This window comes from Procambarus clarkii, chromosome 24 (genome assembly GCF_040958095.1).
Source record: "Procambarus clarkii isolate CNS0578487 chromosome 24, FALCON_Pclarkii_2.0, whole genome shotgun sequence".
NCBI classification, from domain to species: domain Eukaryota; kingdom Metazoa; phylum Arthropoda; class Malacostraca; order Decapoda; family Cambaridae; genus Procambarus; species Procambarus clarkii.
Genome location: NC_091173.1, coordinates 47,295,829 through 47,315,936, shown reverse-complemented (window position 1 = coordinate 47,315,936; position 20,108 = coordinate 47,295,829). Strand labels below are relative to the sequence as shown.

General features: G+C 36.9%; 1 long non-coding RNA gene across 1 annotated transcript; it reads left to right on the top strand.

Moving 5' to 3' along the window:
• Positions 1–1,153: 1,153 nt before the first annotated feature.
• Positions 1,154–15,464, top strand: LOC138368137 (uncharacterized). The gene is made up of 3 exons (XR_011229499.1): positions 1,154–1,260; positions 11,106–11,222; positions 15,191–15,464. It is a non-coding gene; the product is annotated as an uncharacterized lncRNA (long non-coding RNA).
• Positions 15,465–20,108: the final 4,644 nt, after the last annotated feature.

The window sequence follows — 20,108 nt, the reverse complement described above, 5'->3', positions numbered from 1 at the left end:
AAACATATGCAACATTTTATGTTACGACTTTTCGGGTAGGCCGTTCTGTTTGTTTACAACCACAATGGTTCAAAATACACAATACTTTTAATATATAAGTGACTAAGTATGCTCTAATATATGGTCCTCAATGAAAATTATCGTTTTTTTTTTGTTAATTTGTCCATAATGAATAAGATTCCTTACTGTTGATCTTTATATTAAGAAAAACATCTAAACAAATTGGTATTGTGTTTTCGTTCAGATAAAGTTTCCAGATACTATTTCCTAGTTATCAATTAATGTAGGTGGTTATTTTAATTCGCGGCTACCAGGGGCTTTCTCCCATTATACAATATAAATGTACTCACTAACTATTCTCTGGTATCTGTTCTTCAAGTAAAATTACCTATTTTTTTGTTTAATTAGTCCATAATTCATAAAATTCCTTCAGGTCGATCTTTATATTTAGGAAAACATCTAATCAATTTGGAATTTAATTTTTCGTTCACCTGCAGTTACCAGCTACTATTTCATTGTTATATTTTATGTCGCTGGTCATTACAATTTTCCAAGAATTTAAACAGCTAAACAGCAAGTAGCATCTTGTTAGAGTGCAGGAATTTACCTATGGAGAACCTCAATAGCTGCCGAAAATTACTAATGATTATATATGTAATTTAAAATAATGAATTATATACCATTTCGTATGTTACGTCTTTGGCGGGTAGGCGGTTCTGCGGGTTTACAACCGAATTGTTTAAAAATCACACTATTTTAAATGTATGAGTCACTAGTATGCTCTGGTATATGTTCTGCAATGAAAATAAAGATTGTTTTGTTGTTAATTACTCCATAAATGTGTAATGTGTTAATTCAGTCTAAAATCTTTTTGCAACGTTTATATGCGATATACGTAGCTGGAAACTACCTAATATTTAAAAATAATAGTTACAACATTCTATTAATATATAATGTTGAAATAAATATCACACAAAGTCTGTATATCTGTTTTTAGATGTCTTATAAATCTTCTTTTAAAATAGTATTAATGATTTTTATGAATCTTGAGTAAAAATTATGTTAATTATTATTAATCTAATTGTTATTATTTTAAGTAAAAGAATTGCAAGTATTCGCATAACCACGGGATCTCTGTTTGTGTATGAATGCACGGATTTGTTTTTGTTATGAGAGGGACGCCTTAGAAAGCATGGTGTAGGCCACCTGTGGCTCGCATCCGATCCCACGATCGTCGTCGCCCCTAAATCAACACAACAGGTATTTAGTATTTACGATTATAATAAGTAATATTTCTTTTATAATAATATTGCAGCAGGTGGTGTAGTGGTAGGACACTCGCCTGGCGTTCCGCGAGCGCTATGTCATGGGTTCGTATCCTGGCCGGGGAGGATTTACTGGGCGCAATTCCTTAACTGTAGCCTCTGTTTAACGCAACAGTAAAATGTGTACTTGGATGAAAAATCGATTCTTCGCGGCGGGGATCGTATTCCAGGGACCTGCCCGAAACGCTACTCGTACTAGTGGCTGTACAAGAATGTAACAACTCTTGTATATATCTCAGGTTAGGGGCTAGGCATTTACACTCTTAGGTCAGCAAACTAGCTAGAAGGTTAGACTATTAGACTCCACTGGTCAATCGGGGCCCTGCATGACTCAGCTTATCCTAACCTAGCCCAGCTTAAACCATCTTAGCATAGTTCATTCTAGCTGTGCATAGTGCTTGCACAGCCTTGCTTATCCTAGTTTACCTCTTCCTAGCCTACCGTAGCCAAGCCTATCCCAGTATACCCTTACCTAGTCTTGCCTAGCCTAACCCTGCCTTGCTTTTAAACATGACCAGTCCTTCCTACCCTAGCCAAGCCCTGACCAGCTTAGCCAAGCTAATCCCTGCCTAGATTTAGCATAGCCTTGCCTTTTTATTAATATATAGAGGGTACCACCTCTGGTTGAGTTTGTAGGAACCCTCCACTTATAGGGTTGAGGGTTCCATATATATATATATATATATATATATATATATATATATATATATATATATATATATATATATATATATATATATATATATATATATATATATATTTCGTGTATATCACGAAAATAAACACGTGATTAAGAATGTGACAATGTCAGACCACGGAGGAAAAATGAAACAGGAAATTTCCTTAAGTACTTTCGTATATTAAATACATCTTCAGAAGGTCATTTTACAGATCGAGTGATGGGTATAAATAGGCAGGAAGGAGTGGTGAAGTAAGGTGAGGTACAATACTTGGACAACGCAGAAGGCCCATTGGCCCATCAGATGCACCCAATTGGCACATCCGATGTAGCACAATGGCCCATCTGATACAGCAGACATACAAGCATAATATATAGGTAATTATAACATAAAGAAGTAAATATATACAATAAATTAGTGAGACAAATGTTTTTCAATGATTCTACTTAAATCGCCCTTTAGCTGATCTATTAGAAATGGATCTAAGTTATATAGACCACTGCTAATATTCAAATTACTTTCTTTGGTGATCTGTATCAAAGCAGATTCAATTATGTTTCTGTTATAGGTGCTTTTACAATTTGTTATTGAAGAAGCACTCTCCCAATCAATTTGGTGAGCTTTTTCTGACAAATGCACAAACAAAGCATTAGACAATTGGCCATGTTTTACAGAGTATTTATGTTGCGATATTCTACATTTTAAATCTTTAGATGTTTGCCCGACATAGAACTTACTACATTCCTTACAAGGTATTTTATAAATGACGCAATTATCACTACGAGGGCTGTTCCTTACTAATAGCTTACAAACAGTGTTTTCGTAGCTAAACATTACATCTATATTAAAAAGTTTCAAGGCCTTGACAATATTCTCAAACCCAGAGAAATATGGTAAACATAACACATTCTTTGGGCGAATCCTTTCACTGCATACATTATTATAATATGTACGACGAGCTTTGTTACGACAAACTTCCAAAAAATTCAGTGGGTAACAAAGCTTAAGACCAATCGAATCAATATTCTTAAATTCTTCATCTAAGAATTCTGGACTCACAACTCGAAGAGCTCTTAGATACATTGAAGAAAAAATTGACTTTTTTACATTGTATTTATGCCCTGAAAAATAATGAACATAAGATAAATTGTTCGTAGGTTTTCTGTAAACACTAAACTTTAATGAAGAGTTTTCCCTATGAATAAGCACATCTAAGAATGGCAAACATTTATCAATTTCAGTCTCCATAGTAAATTTTATGGAGGTGACTTGGTCATTAAGTTTGGCTACAAATTCGTCTGTGTTTACATCTGAAGGCCAAATACACAAGATATCATCAACATATCTAAACCAAGGAATGATTCCAGGAGTTATTTTTGAAACGAATTTCTTTTCAAAGAATTCCATGTACTGGTTTGAGAGCAAAGGCGATAGAGGATTCCCCATTGCCATTCCAAAAGTCTGTAAATAATACTCATTATTAAAGGTAAATTTACATTCTTTAATGCACAACTTAACAAGACTGACAATAATATCAGCAGAAAGAGGTAAGTCATGGCTCATTAGTTCACGAGCAAGATAATCGAGAATATCATCGACCGGTACCTTAGTGAACAAGGAACAAACGTCAAAACTGATTAACTTTACATCAGGAGTGACAGGAACACTATTCAATTTGTTAACTAAATCAAGAGAATTTGTCAAATGAGAAGAGGAGATAGTTCCTAACAAAGGGGACAAGATTTTGGTAAGCCATTTGGAGAGTTTGTAAGAAATGGATCCCACAGAACTGATGATAGGTCTCATGGGATTGTTAGGCTTATGCGTCTTGACAAGACCATATAGATATGGTAATGAAGGTGATGAAGTAGTAAATTGATTAAGAAGATCTTTATGTTTACTTAACAACTTCCTCAAGCTACTATTGAAGAACTTGATGATGTCCTCAAGAGGATTTTTCCTAAGCTTAGTGTACGTTGAAGAATCTAGGAGGAGATCATTCATTTTCGAAATATATTCCTCCTTGTTTAAAATAACAATAGTGCTGGATTTATCAGCCTTTGTTATATGAATGGAAGGATCGGCTCTTAACTCCTGTAAGCTTCGTCTGAATCTTTCGGGAAAATTGCTTGTTTGGGGCGTCAACATTGAACCATAAACAATACCTTTAACCAGGTTTAGGTTTTGTGAAGACAGAGAGTTATGTTTTTCAAGCTGTAACAATGAACTAGCAATTTTAACTGCAGAAGGTTGATTTGAAATGGCAAAAGACATACCATAACCCAAAGCAGTAACCACATTTTCACATATCGTTTTGGACGACAGATTCAACACGTTGTTAGGATTAGATTTCTTGTTCCAATCACTATTTTTAATCAAACTTTCTAACTTGCGCTTAAGAATTTTCTGTAACTGATTAATTTTTTCGCGTAAGTCACTATATATTTCATCCATCAGAAGATTTTTCCAGTCCAAAGGTATTGCGTGATGAAAGTTTCTTTTTGCTGTATCCAGGCTTTTGAAAACAGAACGTTCCCTTGATTTTGTAACTTCAATGTGTTTTTTCAAAATGGTAGCACAGAAATCACTAAACGGTTCATCACCTAATTTGAGCAGACGGGCAGGTAGCAGAGACTTGGGTACAACTTGCTCACCAAGACATTGTTTCAGGAATTTGAGGCGGATGCGGGAACAGTGCGCTTTCACTAGTAGAGTAGCGAAGGTGGTCACGAAGGAAGCAGTCTGAGGGAACAGCAAAGCAAAAGAGCGCGTGGTTCTCATTATGTGTGTATATCACGAAAATAAACACGTGATTAAGAATGTGACAATGTCAGACCACGGAGGAAAAATGAAACAGGAAATTTCCTTAAGTACTTTCGTATATTAAATACATCTTCAGAAGGTCATTTTACAGATCGAGTGATGGGTATCACTCGGAAAAAAAGAAAAAACACATTGAAGTTACAAAATCAAGGGAACGTTCTGTTTTCAAAAGCCTGGATACAGCAAAAAGAAACTTTCATCACGCAATACCTTTGGACTGGAAAAATCTTCTGATGGATGAAATATATAGGGACTTACGCGAAAAAATTAATCAGTTACAGAAAATTCTTAAGCGCAAGTTAGAAAGTTTGATTAAAAATAGTGATTGGAACAAGAAATCTAATCCTAACAACGTGTTGAATCTGTCGTCCAAAACGATATGTGAAAATGTGGTTACTGCTTTGGGTTATGGTATGTCTTTTGCCATTTCAAATCAACCTTCTGCAGTTAAAATTGCTAGTTCATTGTTACAGCTTGAAAAACATAACTCTCTGTCTTCACAAAACCTAAACCTGGTTAAAGGTATTGTTTATGGTTCAATGTTGACGCCCCAAACAAGCAATTTTCCCGAAAGATTCAGACGAAGCTTACAGGAGTTAAGAGCCGATCCTTCCATTCATATAACAAAGGCTGATAAATCCAGCACTATTGTTATTTTAAACAAGGAGGAATATATTTCGAAAATGAATGATCTCCTCCTAGATTCTTCAACGTACACTAAGCTTAGGAAAAATCCTCTTGAGGACATCATCAAGTTCTTCAATAGTAGCTTGAGGAAGTTGTTAAGTAAACATAAAGATCTTCTTAATCAATTTACTACTTCATCACCTTCATTACCATATCTATATGGTCTTGTCAAGACGCATAAGCCTAACAATCCCATGAGACCTATCATCAGTTCTGTGGGATCCATTTCTTACAAACTCTCCAAATGGCTTACCAAAATCTTGTCCCCTTTGTTAGGAACTATCTCCTCTTCTCATTTGACAAATTCTCTTGATTTAGTTAACAAATTGAATAGTGTTCCTGTCACTCCTGATGTAAAGTTAATCAGTTTTGACGTTTGTTCCTTGTTCACTAAGGTACCGGTCGATGATATTCTCGATTATCTTGCTCGTGAACTAATGAGCCATGACTTACCTCTTTCTGCTGATATTATTGTCAGTCTTGTTAAGTTGTGCATTAAAGAATGTAAATTTACCTTTAATAATGAGTATTATTTACAGACTTTTGGAATGGCAATGGGGAATCCTCTATCGCCTTTGCTCTCAAACCTGTACATGGAATTCTTTGAAAAGAAATTCGTTTCAAAAATAACTCCTGGAATCATTCCTTGGTTTAGATATGTTGATGATATCTTGTGTATTTGGCCTTCAGATGTAAACACAGACGAATTTGTAGCCAAACTTAATGACCAAGTCACCTCCATAAAATTTACTATGGAGACTGAAATTGATAAATGTTTGCCATTCTTAGATGTGCTTATTCATAGGGAAAACTCTTCATTAAAGTTTAGTGTTTACAGAAAACCTACGAACAATTTATCTTATGTTCATTATTTTTCAGGGCATAAATACAATGTAAAAAAGTCAATTTTTTCTTCAATGTATCTAAGAGCTCTTCGAGTTGTGAGTCCAGAATTCTTAGATGAAGAATTTAAGAATATTGATTCGATTGGTCTTAAGCTTTGTTACCCACTGAATTTTTTGGAAGTTTGTCGTAACAAAGCTCGTCGTACATATTATAATAATGTATGCAGTGAAAGGATTCGCCCAAAGAATGTGTTATGTTTACCATATTTCTCTGGGTTTGAGAATATTGTCAAGGCCTTGAAACTTTTTAATATAGATGTAATGTTTAGCTACGAAAACACTGTTTGTAAGCTATTAGTAAGGAACAGCCCTCGTAGTGATAATTGCGTCATTTATAAAATACCTTGTAAGGAATGTAATAAGTTCTATGTCGGGCAAACATCTAAAGATTTAAAATGTAGAATATCGCAACATAAATACTCTGTAAAACATGGCCAATTGTCTAATGCTTTGTTTGTGCATTTGTCAGAAAAAGCTCACCAAATTGATTGGGAGAGTGCTTCTTCAATAACAAATTGTAAAAGCACCTATAACAGAAACATAATTGAATCTGCTTTGATACAGATCACCAAAGAAAGTAATTTGAATATTAGCAGTGGTCTATATAACTTAGATCCATTTCTAATAGATCAGCTAAAGGGCGATTTAAGTAGAATCATTGAAAAACATTTGTCTCACTAATTTATTGTATATATTTACTTCTTTATGTTATAATTACCTATATATTATGCTTGTATGTCTGCTGTATCAGATGGGCCATTGTGCTACATCGGATGTGCCAATTGGGTGCATCTGATGGGCCAATGGGCCTTCTGCGTTGTCCAAGTATTGTACCTCACCTTACTTCACCACTCCTTCCTGCCTATTTATACCCATCACTCGATCTGTAAAATGACCTTCTGAAGATGTATTTAATATACGAAAGTACTTAAGGAAATTTCCTGTTTCATTTTTCCTCCGTGGTCTGACATTGTCATATATATATATATATATATGTCGTACCTAGTAGACAGAACGCACTTCTCGGCCTACTATGCAAGGCCTGATTTGCCTAATAAGCCAAGTTTTCCTGAATTATTATATTTTCTCAATTTTTTTTCTTATGAGATGATAAAGCTACCCATTTCATTATGTATGAGGTCAATATTTTTTTATTGGAGTTAAAATTAACGTAGATATATGACCAAACCTAACCAACCCTACCTAACCTAACCTATCTTTTTAGGTTAGGTTAGGTTAGGTAGCTGAAAAAGTTAGGTTACGTTTGGTTAGGTAGTCGAAAAACAATTAATTCATGAAAACTTGGCTTATTAGGCAAATCGGGCCTTGCATAGTAGGCAGAGAAGTGCGTTCTGGGTATTAGGTACGACATATATATATATATATATATGTGTATATATATATGTCGTACCTAGTAGCCAGAACTCACTTCTGAGCCTACTATGCAAGGCCAGATTTGCCTAATAAGCCAAGTTTTCATGAATTAATGTTTTTTCGTCTACCTAACCTACCTAACCTAACCTAACCTAGCTTTTTTTGGCTACCTAACCTAACCTTACCTAAATATATAGGTTAGGTTAGGTTAGGTAGGGTTGGTTAGGTTCGGTCATATATCTACGTTAATTTTAACTCCAATAAAAAAAAATTGACCTCATACATAGTGAAAAGGGTAGCTTTATCATTTCATAAGAAAAAAATTATAGTAAATATATTAATTCAGGAAAACTTGGCTTATTAGGCAAATCGGGCCTTGAATAGTAGGCTGAGAAGTGAGTTCTGGCTACTAGGTACGACATATATATATATATATATATATATATATATATATATATATATATATATATATATATATATATATATATATATATATATATATATATAATATAAATAATGTGTGTGTAAACATGCCACGTGTGTGTAAATCACAAAAATTAACACTTGATGAAAAATGTGACAGTGTCAGACCATGGAGGAAGAATTGAAACAGGAATTTCCTTAAGTACTTTCATATATTAATACATCTTCAGAAGGAATAATTTTTTATATAAATTAAATTAAAAAAAAAATCATTCCTCCATCGTCTGACACTCATATATATATATATATATATATATATATATATATATATATATATATATATATATATATATATATATATATATATATATATATATATATCTATATATATAATATATATATATATATATATATATAATATATATATATATATATATATATATATATATATATATATATATATATATATATATATATATATATATATATATATATATATATAATGTGTGTGTGTGTACACTCACCTAGTTGTGCTTGCGGTGGTTGAGCTCTGGCTCTTTGTCCCGTATGTATGTATTCATATATATATATATATATATATATATATATATATATATATATATATATATATATATATATATATATATAATATATATATATATATATATATATATATATATATATATATATATATATATATATATGCGAACAAGCCTGAATGGTCCCCAGGACAATATGCAACTGAAAACTCACACCCCAGAAGTGACTCGAACCCATACTCCCAGGAGCAAACGCAACTGGTATGTACAAGACGCATTAATCCACTTGACCATCACGACCGGACATAATGAGGTGATAGCCGAGGCTATTTGAACCACCCCACCGCCGGCACTCGGATAGTAATCTTGGGCATAGCATTTTACCAAATCACCTCATTCTTTGGGGCACACGTGAGGAACACAAATGCGAACAAGCCTGAATGGTCCCCAGGACAATATGCAACTGAAAACTCACACCCCAGAATTGTCCTGGGGACCATTCAGGCTTGTTCGCATTTGTGTTCCTCACGTGTGCCCCAAAGAATGAGGTGATTTGGTAAAATGCTATGCCCAAGATTACTATCCGAGTGCCGGCGGTGGGGTGGTTCAAATAGCCTCGGCTATCACCTCATTATGTCCGGTCGTGATGGTCAAGTGGATTAAGGCGTCTTGTACATACCAGTTGCGTTTGCTCCTGGGAGTATGGGTTCGAGTCACTTCTGGGGTGTGAGTTTTCAGTTGCATATTGTCCTGGGGACCATTCAGGCTTGTTCGCATTTGTGTTCCTCACGTGTGCCCCAAAGAATGAGGTGATTTGGTAAAATGCTATGCCCAAGATTACTATCCGAGTGCCGGCGGTGGGGTGGTTCAAATAGCCTCGGCTATCACCTCATTATGTCCGGTCGTGATGGTCAAGTGGATTAAGGCGTCTTGTACATACCAGTTGCGTTTGCTCCTGGGAGTATGGGTTCGAGTCACTTCTGGGGTGTGAGTTTTCAGTTGCATATTGTCCTGGGGACCATTCAGGCTTGTTCGCATTTGTGTTCCTCACGTGTGCCCCAAAGAATGAGGTGATTTGGTAAAATGCTATGCCCAAGATTACTATCCGAGTGCCGGCGGTGGGGTGGTTCAAATAGCCTCGGCTATCACCTCATTATGTCCGGTCGTGATGGTCAAGTGGATTAAGGCGTCTTGTACATACCAGTTGCGTTTGCTCCTGGGAGTATGGGTTCGAGTCACTTCTGGGGTGTGAGTTTTCAGTTATATATATATATATATATATATATATATATATATATATATATATATATATATATATGCGAACAAGCCTGAATGGTCCCCAGAACAATATGCAACTGAAAACTCACACCCCAGAAGTGACTCGAACCCAATACTGCTAGGAGCAACGCAACTGGTATGAACAGGGACGCCTTGATCCGCTTGACCATCACGACCAGACATAAGGAAGTGATAGCCGAGGCTATTTGACCCACTTCCCCGCTGGCACTCGGATGGTAATCTTGGGCATAGCATATGGGTTCGAGTCACTTCTGGGGTGTGAGTTTTCAGTTTATATATATATATATATATATATATATATATATATATATATATATATATATATATATATATATATATATATATATATATAATATTAATATTATATATCCTGCCTAAAATGCTGCGTGTACTAGTGGCTTTACAAGATTTTGTGGTTATTCTCTATATCTGGTTCACCTAACAGTAAATAAGTACCTGGGAGTTAGACAGCTGCTATGGGCTGCTTCCTAGGGATGTGTGTGTGTGTTTGTATTCATGTTGAATTTTACAAAGTAGGAAGAGATGTTTGTAAAAAAAAAAATCAAATATTTTTGAAAGTATAAGTAGATTTGATATTTTTCTTTAATTGTTTATGTCTGCTGTCTCGCCTCCTTTATATAATGGCATCATTCTTGCTTTTTTAAGGATATCAGGAAAAGTAAGGCACTCCAGAGATTTGTTGACTCCTTCCTAGTGTTGCCTAGCCCAGCCCAGCCTAGACAAGGCAGGCTGGGCATCCTAGCCTCACGCAGCTTAGCCCCCACCTACATGTAGCATCCCAGTCCATCCTAAGTGATCATTACCTTACTGGCTGTGTTTTCTCTTCAGCCCTGAATGTAATGTGGTGGAACATAAGCAGATACATATCAGGTCTTAGAGAATCTGTACTTCATACATTTCTTAATAATGTCTCACAAATATTTAAATAATTAAACAAAAATTGTATAATAACTTCATATTATTCTTGCAATTTATTTTTGCATTTTTTTATACAAAATTTACATTTTAAAAGATTACCTCTATTTTTAGATTGATGACTTGAAGACTACAGTGCCATCCACAGCAAATCATGGTCTTAAAATATCTCCTAGCAATGACGAGACCAATTTTCACAGAGATCAAATTTTTGCTAAGCAGTAGTCACAGGTAAATATATATTATATATATAATATTATATATATAAAATTAACTACTTCATTGCTCAAAGCACCTTTAGACATTCTGAGAGTTGTGCTATTTTATTAATTAATTAATTAGGCTATATTTTAATGTTTTGTAATGTTTTCATTACTTTTTTTGTTTTGAAATATAAATTGTTGAGTTTTGAAACATTTTGACATTAACTATACCTGAATATTTATAAACAAAAAAATACCAGAACTATGTCCTTGACAATTGCACTAAGAAGTCTTTGCCAAAATCAGGTGCTCAGTGCAGTAGTTAAAAACTTAAAAGTTGTACCACCTCTGGTGCAAGATTAGGGACCCATTGCCTCAGAGAAGAAAATAGAGAGTACTCAGAGAAGGCCTTGAATAATAGGCAGGCTGTTTGTGTGTGTTTCGACGGTAAGCTTGCTGACACCAAATGTAGTTACCTAAGTGTAGTTACAGGATTAGAGCTACGCTCGTGGTGTCCCGTCTACCCAGCACTCTTTGACACATAATGCTTTGAAACTACTGACGGTCTTGGCCGCCACCACCTTCTCACTTAACTTGTTCCAACCGTGTACCACTCTGTATGCGAAAGGAAATTTTTTTATATTTCTTTGGCATCTTTGTTTAGTTAGTTTAAATCTATGACCTTTTGTTCTTGAAGTTCCAGGTCTCGGGAAATCTTCCCTATTGATTTTATCAATTCCTGTTACTATTTTGTACATAGTGATTTTATCACCTCTTTTTGTTGTCTTCTAGTTTTGGCATATTTAATGCCTCTGACCTCTCCACATAGCTCTTGCCCTTTAGTTCTGGGAGCCACTTAGTAGCATGTTTTTGCACCTTTTCCAGTTTGTTGATGTGCTTCTTAAGATATGGGCACCAAACAACCGCTGCATATTCTAGCTTTGGCCGAACAAAACTCGTGAACAATTTCTTTAGTATTTCGCCATCCATGTATTTAAACAAAATTCTGAAGTTAGAAAGCGTGGCATAGGCTCCTCACACAACGTTCTTTATGTGGGCCTCAAGTGATAGTTTTCTATCTAGAATCAACCCTAGACCTCTTTCTTTTATCAGAATTATATAAAGATTTCTCACATAATTTGTAAGTTGTGTGGGATCTATGTTCTATTCCACATTCCATACCATGGCATTTATTCACATTAAATTTCATTTGCCAAGTGGTGCTCCATATACTTATTTTGTCCAGGTCTTCTTGAAGGGCATGACAATCATCTAAATTTCTTATCTATCCCATTATCTTATCATCATCAGCAAACATGTTTATATAATTCTGTATTCCAACTGGTAGATCATTTATGTAGACAATGAACATTTCTGGTGCATGTACTGTGGTACTCCACTTGTGACACTTCTCCAGTCCGATTGCCTCTGATTACTGCCCTCATTTTTCTATCAGTCAGAAAATTTTTCATCCATGTTAGAAGCTTACCTGTCACCCATCCAAAATTTTCTAGTTTCCAGAACAACCTCTTATGTGGAACTCTGTCGAAAGCCTTTTTTATGTCTAGATAGATACAGTCAACCCAACTACCTTTTTCCTTTAAAATCTCTGTGGCTCAATCATAGAAACTGAGTAAATTCGATACACAGGATCTTCCAGATCGAAAACAATACTGTCTGTGTGATATTATATAATTTCTCTCAAGGTGTTCTACCCATTTAGTTTTTATTATTTTTTTTTTGTTTTCAATCCTTTCACTGTTACACTTGTCAATGATTCAGGTCTATAACTGAGAGGGGTAGGGTCTTCCCTGTTGCCACTTTTGTAGATTGGAACAATGTTAGCCTTTTTCCACATGTTTGCTATGACTCCTATATACAGGGATGCCTGAAAGATCAGGTGAAGTGGAAGGCTGAGCTCAGATGCACATTCTCTCAGAACCCATGGTGAAACTCCATCTGGACCAACTGCTTTGTTCTTACTTAGCTCCTTTAGCATATTTTCCACTTCATCTCTAGACACCTCTATACGCTCTATGATGTTCTCAGAAATTCTTATTGTGTCTGGTTCTCTTAAGATTTCATTTTGTATAAACACACTTTGGAACTTTTGGTTTAATGTTTCACACATTGCATTATCATTTTCTGTGAATCTGTTTCCTATTTTCAACCTCTGGATATTATCCTTTACCTGCAATTTGTTGTTTATGAATTTGTAGAATAGGCCCAGTTCTGTTTTACATTTATCCATTATCCCTTTTTAAAAATTTCTTTCTGCCTCTCCCCTTACTGCTGTATAGTTGTTTCTCGCATCTTTGTATCGCTGGTATGATTGGGGGTTTGGCTTCTTTCTATTTTGATACCTGCTTGATGGGGTTCTGCTCTTCTACTCCTCAAGCCCGGCCCGAGGCCAGGCTCGACTTGTGAGAGTTTGGTCCACCAGGCTGTTGCTTGGAGCGGCCCGCAGGGCCACATACCCACAACATCCCGGCTGATCCGGAACTTCTCTTAGAAAACAGTCCAGTTTTCTCCTGAAGATGTTCACGGTTGTTCCGGCAGGAACAACCGTGCAACCGTGCTCTGAAGGGGAAAGTGAATACTGAGCAGTACTCGAGACGGGACAACATAAGTGACTTGAAGAGTACAACCATTGTGATGGGATCCCTGGATTTGAAAGTTCTCATAATCCATCCAATCATTTTTCTGGCCGACGCAATATTTGCTTGGTTATGCTCCCTAAACATTAGATCGTCAGACATCATTATTCCCAAATCCTTGACATGCTGTTTTTCTACTATGGGAAGATTCGATTGTGTTTTGTACCCTGTATTATGTTTCAGATCCTCATTTTTGCCATACCTGAAATTTATCACTGTTAAACATCATGTTATTTTCTGCTGCCCAATCGAAAACTTTGTTGACATCTGCTTGTAGTTTTTCAATGTCTTTCATTCCATTTTTGTGTCTTTTGGTCTGTGGCCCTCTCTCAATTTCTGTTGAACCAATCCTGTTTTCTGGCCCTGCATCTCTGTTTTGGTATGAATGTTTGTGTGCCTTCATTGTATATTTTGCAAAATTTGGCATACATTTAATTTACTTCCCTGTCTAGCAACAAGTCTGCCTAATTACTTATTAAAAAAAATTTGAAGTTCCCCATAGTGACCTCTCTCTCTTGAAATCAAGTTTATCAACTGTTTCAATGTCCCCATTTTCTGTGTGTGTGTGTTTGGAAGCTAAGCTTGCTGATACCATGTGTGTGTGTGTTTGGAGGCTAAGCTTGCTGATACCATGTGTGTGTGTGTGTGTTTGGAGGCTAACCTTGCTGATACCATGTGTGTGTGTGTGTGTGTGTGTGTTTGGAGGCTAAGCTTGCTGATACCATGTGTGTGTGTGTGTTTGGAGGCTAAGCTTGCTGATACCGTGTGTGTCTGTGTTTGGAGGCTAAGCTTGCTGATACCATGTATGTGTGTGTGTGTGTGTGTGTGTGTGTGTGTTTGGAGGCTAAGCTTGCTGATACCGTTTGTGTGTGTGTGTGTGTGTTTAGAGGCTAAGCTTGCTGATACCATGTGTGTATTTGGAGGCTAAGCTTGCTGATACCATGTGTGTGTGTGTTTGGAGGCTAAGCTTGCTGATACCATGTGTGTGTGTGTGTTTGGAGGCTAAGTTTGCTAACACCGTGTGTGTACTCACCTGTTTAAATAATAATAGGGGTGTGTACCACCTCTGGTGCAAATGTAGGGACCCACAGCCTTGAAGAAAATAGAGTATTCAGAGAAGACCTTGTGGATTCTCACTGAACACTAATCTTTTCTTCTCCTATCACCCCTCTTATTTTGTTTTATGCTGTATTCTATTATATATCATATAAATACATAGCCAAATGGCAATATTTATTATGTCTATACAAAAAGAAGACATCCACTTTATTTTTTTTCTCTCCTTTGTTTCTATGTGGATTTTGTTGTGACTAATGATTCTCCTCCTTCCCATCAACAGGTCTTCCTCACTGGGCTTGCTCGGCTTTTGTGTTACTGTGAGGGTGCCATCATCATTTACCCTTCAACACTGACTCATGGTGGCATTGCATTTGTGGACTTCCCTTCACAGTAAACAGTCCTTCTCCATATGGTGATTGTCCAGGGCAAGCAGGGTGTGACTGCCATCTTGGAGAAGCAGGGTCTTTTAATATGAAGAATCTTCCATCTTCTCTACTTACGCCAGCTTGTGCCGGCCTTGCATTCTTGTTACTTCATGGCCCTTGGGCCTTTTTTATTTATTTTAAATAATAAATTTTTTTATTAATACCCGTGTTTCACAAGAGATCCTTAACATTTTAAGCACCAATTGTATTGACTAATGTACGTCTTGTAACCTTTAAGACATAAATAGACAAGACATAGATAAATGAGTGAATAATACTGAGTGACTAGGTTAGGGCGAGGAACATAGTACAGTGTCTGGCTTTGGAAGAATGCCTACTGTTTTAGAAACCTTATTGCCATGATCATAATCGTATGGGTTAAAAAGCATTTGTTGTCACTCCTACACTGTGGCTTGTTGAGCTTGAAACCTTTGCTCCTTGTTCGTGTTACATCTGACCTTTTGAAGAAATTGTATGAATCAATATCCTCCAAATTGTTCAGTATTTTAAAGGTATCGCTCTATTACTCTCTCATTTGCATATATCTAAGCATATAGATTAGATATAGATTTAGATTAGATTTTTTAGTCAGGTAAAGGTACATACATTGCAGATGAGTTACAAAGGGAAAGACAATGACTATAGTTCACTAGCTCTATTGGAAGAGAAACGTCTGCAAGACAAGTGTGGGCAAAAATTAAGGTAGCTAAGGGGAGCAGAGCCCGGCCTGCGGCTCACAACGACCCCCAGGGTAAGGCTGCAGAACTAATTCACAAGTGGAGTGATGCAGCATCATCCTCCTCCCTCCCTGCAGAAGTAAGCAGGGAACAGCTCCTCCGACATAATGACAGAAGGATTAGGATAACAAGAGCACAATCAAGTGATGACGAGTATGGGGAACCAATTACAGCCAAGGAAGTAAAGGGGGCTATGAAAAGGGTAAAAGTACAGCACCTGGTGAAGATGGCGTCACCTACGACATACTCAATGCACTGTGTGAAGTGTCTGGCAATCCACTACTCCACCTGTTTAACAAGTCATTCCTATGTGGAGTGTTGCCCACACAATGGAAACATGCAATAATGGTCCCAATACCGAAACCCAATGACCCTGGCAATTATAGACCTATCAGTCTCATGTAATGCACTTGGAAGATGCTTGAAAGGATCATCCTAAACCGACTATTGCACAAAATAGGCAGGTTAGGGGACGGGTCAATGGATTTGTTAAAGGACGGAGGACAGCAAACTATAGTTAATTACCTTGCTAATGATACAGCTAAGTACTCCCAATAAACTCGCACCTCGGGGCAAAATTTTAAAATTTAAAATACAATACCTAAAGCCACTAATACGCATAGCGTTTCGGGCAAGTATATACGAAGTAAAACCCAAACAAAGAACTGACTCCGTAGGACCCATAAAAGATGAGACTAACAATTTTAAGTTGTATCATAAAAGGGCGGCAAACACTCTCAATGAATACCTAACATCAGTGTTCACACTAGAAAGCTTGAATGACATCCCATCACCAACACAAATGTTTGTCGGAGGTAAGGAGAATGAATTAAGAGAAATACCAATTACACGCGACACAATCAGGAAGAGCATTGACAAACTAAAAGACTCAGAAGCCCAAAGTGTAAATGGATTTAAGTCCCAAGTCGTAAAGGAACTGGCAAATTAATTGGGAGGTTGTAGGTAGGAGCTGCCTCGTATGGGCCAGTGGGCCTTCTGCAGTTGCCTTTGTTCTTGTGTTCTTGTGTTCTTATGTTGAGTATCAACATTTGCAAATTTGCAGATGATACAAAAATAGGTAGGGAAATTAACACGGAAGAAGACTCACTATCACTTCAAGTTCATCTAAATAGGGTTTTGAAATGGTCAAAAGATTGACAGATGCAGTTTAATGCTGATAAATGTAAAGTTTTGAAACTAGGTAATGATAATAGTTACAAGATACGAGCTAGATGGTGTTGAGATTGCGAAGTCGGATTGTGAAAGGGATCTGGGAGTTATGATTAGTAAGAATTTAAAACAAAAGGATCAATGCATGAATGCTCGTAATAAGGCAAATAGGACACTGGGATTTATTAATCGAAGTGTTAGTAACAAGACACCTGGTGTGGTTCTTCAGCTATATCTTGCTCTGGTTAGGCCCCATTTACATTATGCAGTTCAGTTTTGGTCGCCATATTATAGAATGAATATAAATTCACTTGAACGTGTCTAGAGTAGGGTGACTAAGTTAATTCCCCAAAATAGAAATCTTTTATATGAAGAAAGATTAACAAAGCTTAAATTGCATTCACTGGAAAAGCGAAGAGTTAGGGGTGATATGATAGAGGTTTACAAGTGGATGAATGGACATAACAAAGGGGATATTAGTAGGGTATTAAAAGTATCAACACATGACAGAACACAAAACAATGGGTATAAATTGGATAAGTTTAGATTTAGGAAAGACTTGGGTAAATACTGGTTTGGCAACAGGGTTGTTGATTTGTGGAACCAATTACCGCGTAACGTGGTGGAGGTGGGGTCCCTCGATTGTTTCAAGCGTGGGTTGGACATGTATATGAGTGGGTTTGGGTGGTTATAGATAGGAGCTGCCTCGTATGGGCCAATAGGCCTTCTGCAGTTACCTTTATTCTTATGCTCTTAATTCACTATGCTTGCCAGTGAAACTCCTTTTCAGAAAATCGCTGGACCATGGAATAGTTCCCCTAGTAATAGTTGAAGGTGATGTAGTGATCGAGTAATCCTTATACTCCATTATCTCATCATCATAATGGCATAACTAATTACACAAGCATTAATCCTATCCCTATTTACAGGTAACGGTTTTCCACCCTTCTATATCTTACTGTGAGGTGTCGTCACCGTACATAAGCAAGCGACTTGAGAATAGCACATTACGGGCTATTCATGCCCGTGCCACCTCTTGGGTGGCTTAATCTTTATAAATAAATCAGAATAGCACACACCACACGGGAGACATCTCCCGTCACGCAGGGTGCAGTCGCACCTCCACAGATCTCCAGTATCAGCTCTTGATATTGGTAATGGCTCAAAAGGGCCACCACTTACGGGGTATTCATGCCCGTGTCACCTCTTGGGTGGCTTAATCTTCATCAATCAATCGAATAGCACACAGTACAATCTCCAGTCAAGAATGTAGCACTCGGCGTGTACAGTTCTAATCGACCCAAGACGCTACAGCCTCGACACAGAGCAGACAGCAGACTACGACCGTTGTTCAGGTCCATGTAAACTACATCTACCCGAAGTCCTTCGTCTGAATAGCCAGTTACCAGTTACAGGAGATACTCTTTCACCCACAGAGTTATTAACTCATGGAACCGCCTTCCCACCGAAGCGGTACGTGGCAAAACGATGCTGATTTTCAAAATATACCTGGAAAAGATCATTCCTCCCTACACCTGGGGGGTACCTTCGTTAAAGTAAAAAGGTATACAGAAATAACAAAGAAAATAGATATGAATACTATTACCTTCGATGTTAGTAGTAGTTGTGCAAGTGAGGAGAAAGAAAAAATATTACGGAGTTCATGGATGAAAGTAGATTGATAATATTATCTTGGAACGTTAATGGATTAAAAACTAGAGCGGTGGATGTACACTATTATACTCTTAGAGAGAATATTAACATAGTAGCACTCCAGGAAACTGGGGATAGGGATGGTAACAATCTGAACATGAAGATGCACATGTTGAACATGAAGATGTTCAACTGCTGGGCGAGCCCTCTCCTACTCATCTGAGGGGAGGGAGATTAGATTATGCTTGTTTGATAAATGCTGAGGGCATAGAGGAGAATTGTCTTACTGTGGATGAAATGCTAAGAGATTTTGCATTACAAATACAGCTTAAACTAGATAAAAAGCATGCCTGCCTTCAGAGGAAAAGCTTAAAGTTTAATAAGGGAGAATTAAGGGGTCTTGTTGGTCATATTAAGTCTTGGTATGATACTTATAAGCCAGTTTCGGCAGAAGCATTTTATTAAGATTTAATTAAGGAGGTAGATGTATTTAATGCAACATTGAACCGGAAAACATCTGGTATAGAAAAGCATCCCCCCATAAAAGTGTGCGGAGAAGAGAAAGGAAATTTGGAGCAAGTATTGGCAGGAGTTTGCAGAGAAAGTTAGGAGTAACAAACTTGAAGGAAATCTGGCAAGACATAAATGAAATAAGGGCTAAAAAGCATAATTTTGTTGCACATCCTGACCAGTAAGGAATTGCAAAAGGTCTCGTAAATAAATGGGCGGAAGCTGCCAAACTTAGTTCATTTAATTACCCGCTGTAACGAGAGAGTCGTTTGATTCTTGGAAAGATCTAAGAAAGGATTTTATACTTACAGCAGGTAACAGTGGTGATGTCACTTGCACAGGTATTACCAGAGAAGAACTAATAACGGCGATTAAAGTTGGGAAATCTACCGCCCCCTGGGGAGGATGGAGTAACTTATGAAATACTTAATGAACTTGCCATTATGACGAAAAGCCCGCTGTTAGACCTCTTTAATATTAGTTATAAAGAGGGCAGAATTCCCAGTAAATGAAAAAGAACTATGATCATCCTTATCCCTAAAGCCAATGGAGAGTACAGACCTGTGTCTTTAACCTCGTGTTTTTGTAAAATGATGGAGAGGATCATTTTAAATAAACTTTTCTATATAATAGGTGATCAGCTGTCTAATAATTTTTCGGGTTCCTCAGAGGAAAAAGTACCTCTGACTGTATTATTAAATGT